Below are 16,667 nucleotides of genomic sequence, written 5' to 3'. Positions count from 1 at the left end.
ATCTCGTCAATATATAAAAAAATGGCAAGGGGAGGGGGTCTTCGACGAATACAAACTTTTTAGCCACATTTTCAGGCCGAAATAGTTATAATTTGACATTAAGTGACCAAGAAAGGGTCCACGTTTTCTTATAGCCCCCATATGACGATACCGCCCGATTTCAGGTATTTTTTATTGTTTTTGCTACATTTTCTGGCCGAAATAGCTATAATTCGACATTTAGGGTTTCTATGGTCAAGTAACTTCTCCACCTAAATTTGTGGCATAGGTACTTTCGCAACAGAAAGAAAACTAATAATTCCATATTAGCTCAGAGTATTTCATGGTGGAGGATATAAAAAGTTCGGCCCGGCCGAACTTAACGCTCTCGGCAGATTTTGAACACACGTACTTTTTATTTGTAGCCAAACACACTACACATTATGCCACTCGTACGAACAAGTAAGGGTCGTTTGAACACAAAAAACTCCAATGCCGACGCACAGTGGTTTTTTGTCCTTTCGATAGTAAACATATTAAAACTAAGGAAACCAAAAAATATGTTAAAAATATTGAATGGTTCCGTTTTCACTGAATGATGCTTGAGAGTGTCCTCTTTCAGCCCATATATACTTCTGTACCAGTCACGTTCCGTCCATTTAACACTTTTTTAAATTTTTTGAAATTACATGGGTAAAAATGTTTGTTTTTTCATACCGTTTCCCATATAAATTATAGATTTTTTAAACAAATGGACATTTTTTAAATATGTATATGAGATTTTATATCGGACACTTTTTCAAAATGCGGTTTTCGATTTCCTTTACTTTTTGGTGATGCAAATCATTTTCGTATATTTTTTTAACTAAAAGTTTCAAACATATCGCGCTTTGAAATAGTCGAATTCCGTCACGAAATACACATAACTTCTTTAATATTGGTCCAAATAGAAAGAAACCTTTTTTGAATTTTCTTATCGGAAGAAAATATCACTTTAATATTTGGTACATTATATGGCTCGGATGCCCAGTCTTATAATTCCCGAGCTGCAGTTAATTGATCATCAGTTTAGTCAATTTTCATTTTCAAAATAATAAAAAAAAAACAAAACAAATGTTCAAAAATATGTATATTTTTTTTAAATTGTTTGGTGACATAACAAATTTTTCAGACTGTTATAAAGAAAATTGTATAGACAAATTTTAAGAAATTAAATAAATAGTAATCATTCGGACAAAAAGTTTTCCTGAACATCTAAAAGTACTATCATTGATAAAACGACAAAAAACAGAAAGAGATTATTTCTATTTGGACCAATATTAAAGAAGTTATGAGTATTGCTTTGCACATAGTTTTTACAGATTTTTACCTTTTCAAGGCGCGAGATCTAAGGGCTAACGGTTCTAAGTTAGCCAAAAAAATTGAAAATATACTAAAATGTTTTTCTGATAAACTGCATCACCACAGCAAAAAATAAAGGAAATCAAAATACTCATCTTGAAAAAGTGTCCAATTTCACTCAGAAATCCCCATATACCCTCTAAGCTTAAAGTATAAAGATAAATAATTAATAATTTTTGTCCATACTGCGTCTGTAAACAAAAAATCAAAATTAAAAAATATATATTTTTTATACCCTCCACCATAGGGTGGGGGTATATTAAGTTTGTCACTACGTTTGCAACTACTCGAAATAATCATTGTAGACCACAAACTATATATATTCTTGATCAGCGTGCAATTCTACATCGATATAGCCATGTCCGTCCGTCTGTGGAAATCACTCTAGCGTCCGAACGGATTGACGTAGGTGGATGAAATTATGAGAAAATCTATTATTTGTACGTAGGACTTTTGGTATTGAAAGCGGGCTATGTAGGTCCACGCTTTCGTATAGCCCCATACAAAATGACGCGTGAGGTGTCGTCGTTTTAAGGAACTTTTAAGATATTTGTCCCATTTTACCACCGAAATGGTTGTAATTTGGTATTTTGTGTCTCCAGAGGCCAAAAAACATTCCTACCAAAGTTGGTTTATATAGGTCCACGTTTTGGTATAGCCCCCATATAACGCCCCATATAAAATACGCGTCATTTTAATATATTTTGAATGTATTAGTCCCATTTGACAATAGAATCGGCTGCAACTTTGTATTTTGTGTTTCCAAAGGCTAAGAAACATTTCTACCATAAAATGTTTTTATAGGTCCACGTTTTGATATAGCCCCCTTAGGACGATATCTCCCGATTTTCGGCATTTTGAAGGTTTTGGCCTCATTATCACACCGATATGGCTGAAATTTGGTATTTAGTCTTCGTTGGGCGTATAAAACATCCCGCCAGAAATTTGTAGGTATAGGTCCGCGCCATCATATAGCCCCCATAGAACGGTAACTTCCGATTTTCGGTATTTTGAAGGTTGTGGCCACATTAATCCACCGAAATGGATGAAATTTGTGATGGAGGGTATAAAAAGTTCGGCCCGACCGAACTTAACGCTTTTCCCACTTGTTTCTTTATAAACACGGTGCGCCTGAACAAACTTTAAATGAAGGGTGCTTACACCTTTTGCGCATTCTGAAACTAAAATGTTCATATGTGAGAACAAGTAAGAACGGCGCTAAGTTCGGCCCGGTCGAACTTGTCATACCCTCCACCACGAGTTTCGTTTATAAACAAGACTAAATAAAAAATTCCGGCAAATTCGGTAAAACCATGTGGGTAACTTTCAAAATACCGAAATTCGGGAGGTACCGCTCTATGAGCGCTATATGAAGACGTGGACCTGTACCGACAAATTTCGGGGGGAAAGCTTTATACCACCAACGAAGACTGAATATCAAATTTCAGTCGTTTTGGTGGAATATTGAAGCCACAATCTTTAAAATACCGAACATCGGGAGGCACAGTTCTATGGGGGCTATATGAGGGCGTGGTCCTATACCGACAAATATATAGAGGAAAGTTGAATACCCCCAATGAAGACTAAATACCAAATTTCAGCCATTTCGGTGGAATATTGAAGCCACAACCTTCAAAATACCGCACATCAGTAGGTATACTTCTATGGGGGCTATATGAAGGCGTGGACGTGTACCGAAAAATTTCATATGAAAAGTGTTATACCCCAAATGAAGACTAAATACCAAATTTCAGCCATTTCGGAGGAATATTGAGGCCACAACCTTGAAAATACCTCAAATCGGGGGCTACATGAAGGCGTAGTCCTATAATGGCAAAATTCATATGGAAAGTTTTATACATATACATTAGAGTTGGGTAATCTAGTTCCTAGTTCCTTGTACTAGTCCAAAACGTATGAGTAACATCATGAAATATAACGTGTGATAGTAAGTGTACGCAGTTTGTTCAAAGAAAAAATGTGGGCCATTGGAACTGCGAAGTGAACGAGATAGTTCCATATAGTTCCTTTGGCACAACTCTAATATACATGGAGACTAAATACCAAATTTCAACCATTTCAAAGAAATAATATGTAGGTGCCGTTCTATGGGGGCTATATGAGGGCGTGGACCTATACTAACAAATTTGAATACCCAAAATGAAGACTAAATACAAAATTTCAGCCATTTTGGAGGAATAATTAAGCCACAACCTTCAAAATACGGAAAATCGGGAGGTACCGTTTTATGGGTCCTATATGAAGGAGTGGGCCTATACCGACAAAATTCTGGGGAAAAGTTGTATACATCCAACGCAGATAAAGTACCAAATTTCAGCTATTTCGGTGTGATAATAAAGCTGGGGCCACCGTGGTGCAATGGTGTGCACGTCCGCCTTGCACTCAGATGGTCTGCGGTTCGTATCCCAGGCCAAGCAACATCAAATTTCCAACGGTGGCAAAATTCCCCTCAGTAATGCTGGCGACATTTCCTGAGTATTTCAGCCATGAAAAAACTTCTCTACAAGTGGTGTCGTAAGATACGCCGTTCGGACTCGGCGATAAAAAGTAGGTCCCATATCATTGAGCCAATATGAAACGGCGTGCACTCATTGATATGAGAGAAGTCTCCCTTGTCCCTTCGGGGATGTTGTGGGAACATATGTATGTATGTAATGAAGCTAAAACCTTCAAAATACCGAAAATCGGGTGGTACCGTTCTATGGAAGATATATCAAAACGTGGACCGATATAGCCCATTTGCAATACCATACATCCTAGGAGTAATAGAAACTTCTATACCAAATTACAAGGTTGTATCTTAAAAATTGCGAGGTGTATCTTGATTTCAACAGACGGACGGACGGACGGACAAACGGACATGGTTATATCGACTTAGAATTTTACCCTGATCAAGAGTATATATATTTTTAAGGGTCTCCGATGAATATTTCGGTGTGTTACAAACGGAATGACAAATTTAATTATACCCTCCATATTATGGTGAAGGGTATAAAATTTATACTAAAAATATCAAAATACAAAAAAATCGCCGGAGGACTTTTTAAATAAATCGCGGTCAAAGTTCTAGGGGTTTTTATGTTTTCTTGGAAACCGCAAGTCCTATGGAAATGGGACTAAAGAAAGTGTTGCAGAGAATTGTCACTGCTACTCAACTCGACATAGAACCAAGTCTGGTAACACCTATAATGAAATCTGAAAAATTATAAAATCGACTATGATTATACAATGTTTTTCAACGCCTAGTATGTTTTGGTGCCGAGTTTGGTTAATTTTTCAAGATTATAAAAACGGAAATATATTCATTTCCACAATTTAATGGAAGGCTTTCTCTTCTCGACAAGCTTTTTTCCAGTCTTATATATGTTACTGTATTTATTTGTTGATTGGCTTTACATCAAGCAATTCTAAAATGCAAGGAAATAATGTTTTCCCCAATTATATAATAAATTTTCTAAAAGCTTTCATTCAGCTTTAATTGCAATTAATGTTCCAAGAATCCCTCAATTTGAAAAAGTTTGCAATTGTTGTGATTTGTGTACATCATCTGAAGTAATTGCAAAACAATGTTTATGCAACACTCTCTCCCTTTTGCCCCCAAGAGTCTGTTCAATAACAAGAGAAAATAAAATCTAATTTTTGTACATTTACATTTAAAATATAAACAAAACTTTTAACCCAGAGGGAATTTTTTATGTACATATTCTTTTTTGGAGAAGCACATTTAAGTAAAATATGTAAGAGGAAAGATTGCTGGTTGTACATGTAAGTTTATTTTGCTAAAAAAGTTTATGATTCGCTCACAACTTGTTAGAAGCAATAATAGAGGAATTTATTTAATTTTTATTACAAAAATCAGTAAGGAAAGTATTAAAGTCGGGCGTAGCGACTGTCAACGCCCAGGCTAAACGGCTAAAGCTAGAATCTTGGAAATTTTGGGTGAGGGTCACCCTTGGTCCGAAGGTGCCAGATAAAGCTTGGTTTTTGGAAATTCGAACTAGAACGGTACGAAAAGTACTGAAAGTTACTAAATATGGTACCATTAGTATTAGGAAAGCGGGAAGATCTACAATTCTGAAATTTGGAATGAGGGTCACTGATGGCGACTTAAAAAGATGTACCAAAGGGTTTTTTTTTGAAAATTCGACCTGTAAGTGTACGAAAACTACTAAAAGTTACTAAATTTAGTACCAATCGTGTATTTTGAACGGATATAGGTAGAATCTTGAAATTTGGTATGGATTCAAGGTTGGGAAGTGGTGTTGATGTAAAGAAATGGTTTTGGAAATTCGTACTTATGTGTACAAACAGTAGTAAATGGTACTAAATTTATAACAATTTGGATTTGGGTGAACGGATAGAGCTGGAAACGTGAAATGGACGGACGGAAACTGATTCTATGTATATCGCCAATAAGAACTATGGGCCTAATATAACCTCAGCCTACTTGAATTGAACCTTTCATCTACGTACAGATCGAATGTATTTAGGGTCTTTCCAGAAGTTTGTGGCCCTTTTGGATATTCTTAAAGGAATGGACATGGTCCATTATGGAAGTGGATCTTATTTTGGGAGTCATATCTTTTCGATAGATATCGCGCTCACTAGTCATTTCAGTGGATCATTGTATAACTTTTGGACCAGTATGCCAGGAGCATGGACTTGTTCACGAAACAGGACCAAAAGGAACAGCATCGGTATACATTTCCAAAGGATCTTCGAACAGATCCTAATCTGCACTTAGAGACAAATTTTGATCTTTTGTGTGGTTGGTACACTAAGGAGACCGACATTGGCCATTTTAAAAGTTAAACTAAATTTGGACCAAATTGATTTCCCCGTTCAAGAGATCTCGTGCATACCATTTTTGTGAGATTTTACATTATATTGGGGGGAAGTACAGGTAGTTGTGAACCGGTATTGTCCATTTCCGACCTGAAACTAAGTTTCGTTTTTACACCTTTCGGGCTGTTTTCTCATTAAGTATGTACTTGCCTGTAAAAGCTTTTACCGTCGTAATTGAGGCATCGAATGCAAGTTGCTTCAACAAAAATGAAAGTGGGAGGTAACCGAAGGAGACTATATCTGGTGGATATATTAGGATGTAGAAAGTATGGACCAAATCGGTCACTCCCTTCGAGAGTTATCGTGCGCACAATTTTAATTTTTTTGTTGAACTTTTGTGGGAGGGTACCTGAAGGTTTGGACCGATATGGCTTATCTTCGAACTTAAACTAAGTTTATGGACCAAATCGGTCACTCCCTTCAAGACTATCGTGCCCACAACTTTTATTTTTTTATTTTTTTTTTTTTTTTAACTTTTGTGGGGGTGGTACCTGAAGGATTATCTTCGAACTTAAACTAAGTTTAGACAAAATATTACGAAGGCCAAATTTTGGACCGAATCGGCAGATCCTTTCCGTTAACTTGCGCTCCGGCCACTACACACGGTGTCATAGGAGTTTTTGCAACTTTCAGGCTATTTTCTCCAGAAGTATGGACTTGCCCTTGAAGAAACTTTCACCGTTGTATGGGGGGCAGTGAACACACAAGTTGCTACAACAAAAATCAAAGCGAATCGATTGCATGTCCTAAACTGAACTGTTCTGAAATGTTGTGTGGGAGGTACTCGATGGAGTGAACTGATTGAGTCCATATTGGAACCTTATCTAAGTCTGTTAGATATTTTACGACGTACAACGCATGGACCAAATCGGTTACTCCCTTCAAGAGTTATCATGCGCGCAAATTTTCCGAACATTTTCGAACTTTTGTAGGGGAGCTACTGGAAGGAGTGGACCGATATAACCTATCTTCGAACTTAAACTAAGTTTGGACAAAACATTATGAAAGCCAGACGGACGGACATGGCTAAATCAACTCCAAATTGAGTGAAACGGATTTCGTCCAAACATACTAGGGGCCTAGAAACATTATTTCAATGAGGCCAATTTTGCCGTTATAAAAGTGTACATATATGCCCTCTTAGCATAAATGTTCAGGGTACAGTAACCTCTCTCAATTTTTTTTTAATTTTTTTTTTCAAATGGATTTGCAGAAGAAATTTATTTTTTACCATATATTATTGATCAGGGTAAAATTCTAAGCCGATATCTGCATGTCCTTCCGTCTGGCATCCACAAAGATGGAGTTAGAACGCTGGGATTTCGGGAAGATGGGTCTTTTGTTTGCAGGCAGGTCAAATTCAATGTTGGGTCCACGTTTTGGTATAGTCCATATACACCATTCCATGGGGGCTACACCAAAACATTGATCTATGTCCTTAATTATTCGTATATAGCCCCCATGGAATGGTATCTCCCGATTTTCGGTATTGTATTGTGACCACTGGTCACAAAACTTCTCCACCAAATATCGTCAACATAGGTCAATGGTTTGATATAGCCCCTATATAACAGTACATCCCAATTTTCGGTACCTTGGGGATTTTACATAAAATTTTTAACTGAACCATCAGTAATTTGACATTTGAAGTTCTCAATGGCCACGAATATTTTTCATTAAAAACCGTCACCATTAGTCCAAGTTTTGGTATACCCAAGGGGGCTTTACGGGTACCTGCCGATTTTCTGTATTTTAAGGCTTTTGGCTAAAATTTTTAGCCGAACTATATAATTTGACAATTGAGGTTAGTAGCGGTCATAAAACTTCTTCACCAAAAATAGTCATCATAGGTCCATAGTACTTACTAAAAACGTTCAATATACTTCAAGTTTTTGTTATAGGCCTCACTGCCGACTTTCGGTTTCTTGCGAATTTGACTGTATTCTTTGACCGAACTTCCTGTAATTTTACATTTAAATTTAAAGCTTCTATTAAGCACAATATTTTCACCAAAAATCGTGAACATAGGTCCATTGTTTGATATAGCCCCACTATAACGGTACCTCCCGATTTTCGGTATTTTGAGGGTTTTGGCAATATTTCTTAACGGAACTACCCGGATTTTACCGTTTGAGGTTTCCTGCAGTCAAAAAACTTACACACCAAAAATTGTCAACATAGGTCCCCACTTTTTGTAGCCCCCATATAATGGTACTGCCTGATTGAACACATTTTTTAGATTATATTAGATAAATAGGCATTTGGGGTATCCGAGGTCGAAAAATGTTTGCACCTAAAATTGTGGTCAGGAAAGGAAACAAAAAACATCGCCGGAGGGTTTCTTAAATAAATTGCGGTTAAAGTTCACGTTTTTAGGTTTTTTAGGTTTTCACGATTTTGTTTGGAAACCGCATGTCCTATGTTAACGGCACTTAAGAAAATAAAATAATAAATGTAGCATTGAAAATTCTCTACAAGAATGATCTTTTTGATATTTTCGTATGTTTTACCATTTTTGAGATATAGAAGTTCAAATTGGGAAATGCACTGATTATAGCGCCTCCTTATAAAACAATGTCATGACTGCAATTTCCCAACTTACACTTATATATCTCAAAAATGGTACAACCTAGGAAAAAAGTTCAAAATGCCAATCTTGTAGGGAATTTTCGAAGCCATAAGATAAGACTTGCCGTTTTCAAGCAAAATCGTGAAAACCTAACAAAAAACATAAAAATTTGACCTGAACTTCTATATCTCAGAAATGGTCAAGGCTAGAAACAAATCATAAAGGTCAATCCTCTATAGAATTTTCACAGCTACAACATTTTCGTTAGCCCCACTTCGATAGGACATACGGTTTCCAACCAAAATCGCGAAAACCTAAAATAAACTTAAAAATGTGAACTTTGACCATTTATTTAAAAATCCCTCCGCGTTTTTTTCTTGTTTTTGGATTTTTCTCATCTATGAACATTGCTGTAACAGAATCCGCAAAAACTTCCCAGATGTAAGCGGTTTTTATTTAAAGTTAGTTAAGGCGCACCGTACATGACATTGTTTTATATGGAGGCGATGCAGTCATTGCATTGTCTCAATTTGAACTCCTATATCTCAAAAATGGTTAAACCCACGAAAATTTCATAAAGGTTAATCTTGTAGAGAAAATTCACATCTCCAAATTACTTTAATACCATTTCGATAGGACTTGCAGTTTCTAAGCATTGCGAACTTTGACCGCGAATTATTTAAAAATCCCACTAGCAAGTTTTTTGTTTTTTCTCATCAATGAACGTTGTAGTTTCAAAATCCACAAGAACTTCCCTTTCATTTAAAATATTTTGCCATGCAATTTTGTGGCTTTACTTTGCAACCGCAAAGAAGATAAGAATCACAGTTTTTAAATCGTGAATAAATGAAAAGCAAAAATCCAAATTTTTCACAATATTACATTACCACAAATAAGCAATAATTACTATTTTTGGTGTAATCTTTGGCGTAGCTTTGTCAAATATTTAGTAGCTGAACAGTATTTTTAGTGTCCTCATTCTGATTTATATAAAAAGTTCTATTCTGTGCGTGTTAATTATATCGATTGTACTTCTTTCCACCAATACACAGCATTTAATAAATATTGGTCTTAACACCCCCGTCATTCACACAGATTTAGATAATTGACTAACCAACATGCCACATTTATATTCATTGTTTTCAAAATTTGTCATCCCATCCATCATGCAATTGTGGATGAAAAATGTCACCAGAGAAATTGTCTAATTTTCTAATAGGCAAACCAACAATTTTGATGTAACCAACAATTTAAAAGTTGAAGTTTTCAATTTTTCCATAATACAAACTATATTTGTCCACATAACCAACCCTTCCTCTTCTGCAATACCCGTCGCAACCCTTACCAGCCACTTTATTACAACATTGCATGATGGCATGATCTTCCCAGCAAAAATGCAGATTAAGAGATAAATTTTTAAAAAATTCCAATTTACCAGTGTCTGACAAAGAAAAAGACAAATTTCCATAACATATCCTTTGATGACAATTTCCGTCATGCATATGAATGCCAGCCAGAGCTGCTGATTCAGACGCTTACCACTAATGAACCCTCTAAAAGCCTCCCCCACCAAATAAATATCTATTCAAACAAAACAGTCCCTTTACAGTTATAAAAATAATAAAGATTTCAAAGTTTTTGCCATTGTTTCGTCATACAGATATTTATTCCTGAACGCTTGCTCTCCAGCACCAAGTTAACAACCCGCCGCCGCTGCTCATTCACTTGCTTACTCACTATTTTAATATTGTTGTTTGGTCCTTTGTTGGAATATTTACATAAAATTTATGACTGAGTGACTGACTGGCTGGCTGGCTTCATGGTTGGGTATAAGTTTGCGTGAGTGCGTGTGTCTTTTCCTCCTTCAAAAACATAATTTCATATCCACACAACGGCACCAACAACAACAACATTTTTCCATTGAACAGCAAGGACGAACAAGGAATATTTATTTGGTACGTTGTACGTTCGCGCTGTGTATATTGACTCAGTCAATTCGACAGACACTTGCTACAATATTTTGGGTTATTCAACACACAACAAATTCACTATTCATCATCGACAACAACAATAACAACGGCAGCAATGCCAATATGTTTTAAACAAAACCAAAAACAGCTCTCAATTTGTCAACGATCAACCCTCAAAGGCGAATAACAACAACAAACACGTTCAACCTCGACAAGAAGGAAAAACAACAAAAAAATTCGCTCATAAACCTAAAACTCCCCAAACAAAGGCAACAACAACAACCCAACTCACCATATATCGTCATCGAAATTGCTTACAACGCTCACACTGGAATAAAAGTGGAATGAATAGAATGTATCCATCCGTTTATCCAAATATCCATTCCGTCCCGTCTATTGAACCAGGCATTCCATAATAATACTCAGCGAGTCAACCATTCAGCCAGCCATCCAGCCTGCCAGTTAGTTTAGCCAGACAACAATGTTGAGGGTTGAAAATGTTGCTGTGTGCGTGAGTTGTAGTACGTGTTTGGGTATATTTTGGTGTACGGTGCGTGAATAACCCTTAATATGTAAAAACAACAACTACCCCACCGCCATCGGCACCAACATCAACAACAACAGCAGCACGAACTAGCGACATTCGATTCAAATTGTTTGGTTGCCCCCATGCTCTCATTCTAGCGGATTGGTGTTTGTGTGTGTGTTGGTGTCGTCACTAAGTTAATATAAAACACTACTCCGCCATGCACTGTGGTATCCTTTATAAGAAATTTATTTAAAAGAAGTTAAAATATTTAAAAATCCTAAAAAATTAAATTTCGGCATGTCGACCCGACGATCAGTCTGTAGACGTAGCAGTATGGAGTTGGCCATTGACAATAGGGTTAATAGGGTTATCGGTCGGTCCATTGCCATTTTTTCTATTGAACAGTAAAGAGAGTAGAAAACGCGTCAGGCAGGGCGGAATTTTGTATACCCTCCCCCATGAAATTTTCTGAACTTATGTGGAATAAATTATGTTCTTTCTATTACGAAAGAACAAACGCCCACAATTTTAGGTGGAGAAGCGTTTATTTACCACTGCGAAACCAAAATATCTAATTTTAGTTAAATCAGTCAGATAAAAACTTGAAATCGCACGGTACCCTTATATGGAGGCTATACCAAAATATGGGCCGATATAGCCCATCCATAATTGCTGATGGTGAAGTTTTCGACCACTGGGAACCATAAATGCAAAAAGGCATCCAATCTTACCAAAAAAAAACTGAAATTGGTGGTACCATTTTATTGGGTCATATCAAAACGTGGACCTATGTTGACAATTTTCGATGGAGAAGTTTTGTGGCCACTGGGAACCTTAACTGTAGCTAATATCTTCAAAATAAGTAAAATCGTACCGCTATATGGGGCTATACCAAAATATGTAACGATATTGAAAATTAATTTAATTAATCGAGCTACATATGTGGCCAAAGGATAATTACATTGAAAAATTGATATCTAGTCCTACACACACATCAACCGCCATTTGCACAATGCAAATACAAATTTGCAATCTTGGATGTATAAATAGGAGCTCCAAGTGGCGAAAATTGTCTAGCAACAACATCATCTAATATGCCTGAGGATGTTAACCTAACCAGTTAACGAAACGATCAACGCATAGCGGTTGATGTGTGTGTAGGACCTCGCTAGATATCAATTTTTCAATGTAATTCTCCTTAGGCCATATAGCTCGATTAATTAAATTAATTAAAAACCTCACAAATAATGGTCTTCGCCCTAAAAAGGCAAAACTTAAAATAAAAAAAAATATGGTGAAGAAGTTGTGTCATCTTTGCGAACTTCAAAGGTCCACTGGGAACCTCAAATGTCGAATTAATGTTAGTTTAAAAGAGACATAGATGTATCTTTTTCCCTGAAATACTTGAAATCGAATGGTACCATTATATGGAAACTATACTTAAATATGCACCTACATTAACAATTTTTGGTGGAGAAGTTTTGTGACCTTCGGGAACCTCAAACAGGTAGTTTGGTTAAAAATTTAGCAAAAACCCATAATACATAAAATCGGTAGGTACCAAAACATGGACCTATGTCTACAATTTTTGGTGGAAAAGTTTTTTGACCACTGGGAACCTCAAATGTCAAATTATAGTAATTCGGTAAAAAATAGATAAAATCCTCACAATACCGAACATTTGGGAGGTACCCTTATATGGGGGCTAAACCAAAACTTGTACCTATGTTGAACATTTTGGGTGGATTTGTTTTGTGGCCACTGGGAACCTCAAATAGTTTGTCAAAAAATGTAGCTAAAGTCTAAAAATACCGAAAATCGGGAGGTACTTTTATATGGAAGAGACAGAGATATACCCTCAGTCTATGTATATATGTATTTAGGGTCTTTAAAGAATTTTTTGGCCATTTTTGGACATTTGAATTTGCCGATGGATTAAAGTTCAAAAGTGTTGCTTACTTAAAGTAATGGACCGACATAGTCCATTATGGAAGTGAATCATTTTTTGAGATTCATATACTTTTTACAGGTATCGCGCTTTTGGACCAGTATGCCAGGAAGCATGGACTTGTCCACGGAAAACATAATATGGCTGTAAACATGACCACAACGAACATCATTGGTATACATTCCCAAAGGATCTTCGAACAGACCCTAAACTGCATTTAGACACAAATGTTGAACTTTTGTGGGGGAGATACCCTAAGAAGAAGATCGATATCGGTAATTTTATAAGTTAAACTAAATTTGGATAAAATAATAACAGATCCAAATGTTGGACCAAATTGGTTGCCACGTTCAATAGATATCGTGCATACCATTTTAGTGACATATTTTTAAATATTGGGGGGAAGTACCGGAAGTTGTCGCCCATCTTCGAACTGAAACTAAGTTTGGAAAAAAAAATATGACGAAAGCCAAATTTTGGACCAAATCAGTTGATCAGTTCGAGAGTTATCGTGCTCTCCAGCGACTTCATATGTTGCCATAGGGGGTTTTAAACCTTTCGGGATGTTTTCTCAAGAAGTATGGACTTGCCCCCGAAAAAAAAAACTTCTACGGTCGTAATTGAGGCAGCGAATTCAGGTTGCTTTAACAGAAATCAAAGTGATTCGAGAGCAGGGCTTAAAGTGATCTTATCCGAAATTTTGTATAGGAAGTACCTGAAGGAGTGAACAAATCCAGACCATATTCAAACCCGATCTATATCTGGTAGATATATTAGGATGTGTAAAGTATTGATCAAATCGGTCACTCTCTTCATGTGATATCGTGGGCACAATATTTCCAAACATTTTTGAGGGAGGTACCTGAAAGAGTCGACCGATATGGCTTATCTTCGAACTTAAACTAAGTTTGGAAAAATATTACGAAGGCCAAATTTTGGACCAAATCGGTTGATCCGTTCGAGAATTATCGTGCGCTCCAGCCCGCCAGACAGACGGATGGACGGACATGGCTAAATCAACAATTGTCTGAAACGGATTTCGTCCAAACATACTTGGGGTCTAAAACCATTATTTCGATGAGGCACATTTTGCCCGTTTGAAAGTTTATATGGTAAAAACCAAAAATATTTTACAATCGATGAATCCGAGTTTCAGCCATTCAGAATTCGCGAACTGTTAACATATTCGATATAGTATGACTGAAATTCTTTAAAATTACATTAAAATAAATTTTCGTGGAAGCTGTGTTGGCATGTAGAAAAATGTGTAAAAATGGGTTGAAGCCAATAAGTTTTTTATGTGCCCTCCGATTTCTAGCTTAACCTTACATTTTATAGAGCTATGCCCAAAGAAAGACTCAAAGAATACTCCATGGGCAACATGATACTAGTGTATGATTCGACATATCCACTGCATCCACCTAAAATTGATGCTGACATTTTGAAGCCGGAATTTCGGGGTTTTTTGAATTTTTTTAATATTCCGGACGCACAACGAGATAATAGAACTTGTGATATTACATCGTTTAATGTATATCTCATGAGTGTGCTCCTTATAGTTTCCTAGTAATTGGGGTCTAAAAACCAACATTTGATGCGTGAATTTTCTTAAAAACCTATTTTTTGCGTTTAAAATTTACCAGTGTCATTTAATTTCCTTTAAACCCAGCGTGAATTTAGATTTCTAGTTTTTTAGTTTATACCAAAAATCGTAGATGCGCTCGCAAAAAAATGTTTTTTAATTTTTTTCAAATGGAATTATAAAGGAAATTTGGTTTTTACCATATACCCTCGATAGCATAAGCGCTGAGGGTATAAAAATGGATCTATGTTGAAAATTTTTAAGGGGAAGTTTGGTTACCACTGCGAACCTCAAATGGCATATTACTACTAGATCGGACAAAAAGTGCAGCTAATTTCTTAAAATTTCGTAAAATCTGAAGGAATCTATACCAAAAGGTGGGTCGATATAGCCCATCTACGAACTTGACCTTTTACCAACATAGTTACTGTTTGAAATGCTTGTTGATCTGGAGCATCTACCTTCTAATCTTTGATCTCTCTCATCAGGATGATCCCCCTAACACCAAGAAATTCTTTCTGATAGAGGAGTTATATTTATTATGCTATTAATTATATGCACTGGACCGAAAGGCTATGATTATCACGATGTACCGAAAGAATGTGCATCTCATCATTGAGATAGTCCATTGTAGTGTGTGTAGCTCAGTTATAATACCGACAGTCTGACAAGTCTGAATACCCTCATATTGCGTTGCAGTTGTACTCCCAGTCACAATGACTCCGCCTAGCTTTGTCGATATCTACATTAGGCAATTTTTATAGCGGCAATTGTCAGTTTGTTGGTGAGAAAGGGTGTTGAGAAGCAAAGGGTTGCCATATGCCTCACCTGTCTTTCCATCAAACTGACAATTGCCGCAAGGAAAATTACCTAATGTAGATATAGACTTACAACAGTCCGGCCATGGAGGTTTCCTTAGGTTTCCTAAAAAATAAATATTGGGATACAGGGACGTAGTTAGAATAGGATCGTATCACCAATAAAAAATGGGATGGATTAGCGACTATTATTATCATATTTCTGTTGTTTGACCACCTACGCCAACATATTTTGCATAATTGCAAAGGGGAGATTTTATACTTTTAGGTGAGATTAGGAATACTCATAATAGAAGCAGAGATTTTCGCATATGAATAAAACGTTGACTTTTTCTCCATAAAACTTTTTTTTTTTGTCAATTTCGACATCTAAATATTATGTAAAAAATCACAAGGCTTTATTTTCAGTGAAACCCCATTCTCCCTCCAAAAATTTCGTGACAATCTGATAAAAATTATGGCCAGTAGTGTGAATGCAAACTTTAGATGGACAGACGGACGGATGGAAATACATACATACATCCGCACACCGATGTATTCATTTTTATACATATAGGTGAATCTGCGGCCATTATTTCGATTTGTTACGAACATTTGATTAAAAACCATTTTTTTAATTAAAAACCAACTTTATTATATTTAATATATCCATATAGTGGTGTAGGGTATAAAAAGTACCGCATTTATAATAGATCGTAATTTAAATATTTCTAAAATTGCATTTAACGTTTCTTATCGTCTCTTTTTCAGGTAAAAAAATGGATTCCAAACGAACAGAAAACGTGGCAAGTACTGAATTACTAATATTTTTATATTGGTGGGATATACACATGTATGTATGTATTTCTCATAGATATTTCCAAAGTGCTGTTATAACTTAAAAGACTATAAAGTTAATAAAGAACAAGTACAAGCAAAAAATCCTCCCAAAATAATGGGTTTTTATAGTAATTTTTGGTAGTCGTAATTACTTACAAAACCCTATTCTAACTCATTATTTTAACA

General features: G+C 36.1%; 1 protein-coding gene across 17 annotated transcripts in view; it reads left to right on the top strand.

Moving 5' to 3' along the window:
• X11Lbeta overlaps positions 1 to 16,667 on the top strand; it is an 815,486-nt gene that overhangs the window by 616,400 nt on the left and 182,419 nt on the right. Inside the window, exon 6 of one of the 17 annotated variants that reach the window (XM_073971793.1) lies at positions 16,413 to 16,447. The exons of the other annotated variants lie outside the window; for them this stretch is intronic. The gene's annotated coding sequence lies outside the window, so the exon portion shown is untranslated. The remainder of the gene's footprint in view (positions 1 to 16,412; positions 16,448 to 16,667) is intronic. 17 annotated transcript variants of the gene reach the window in all.

This window comes from Musca autumnalis, unplaced genomic scaffold (genome assembly GCF_047663935.1).
Source record: "Musca autumnalis isolate F117 unplaced genomic scaffold, ASM4766393v1 scaffold_3, whole genome shotgun sequence".
NCBI lineage: Eukaryota > Metazoa > Arthropoda > Insecta > Diptera > Muscidae > Musca > Musca autumnalis.
Note: the sequence above shows the minus strand (reverse complement) of the source record. Positions and strands in the feature narration are given on the sequence as shown.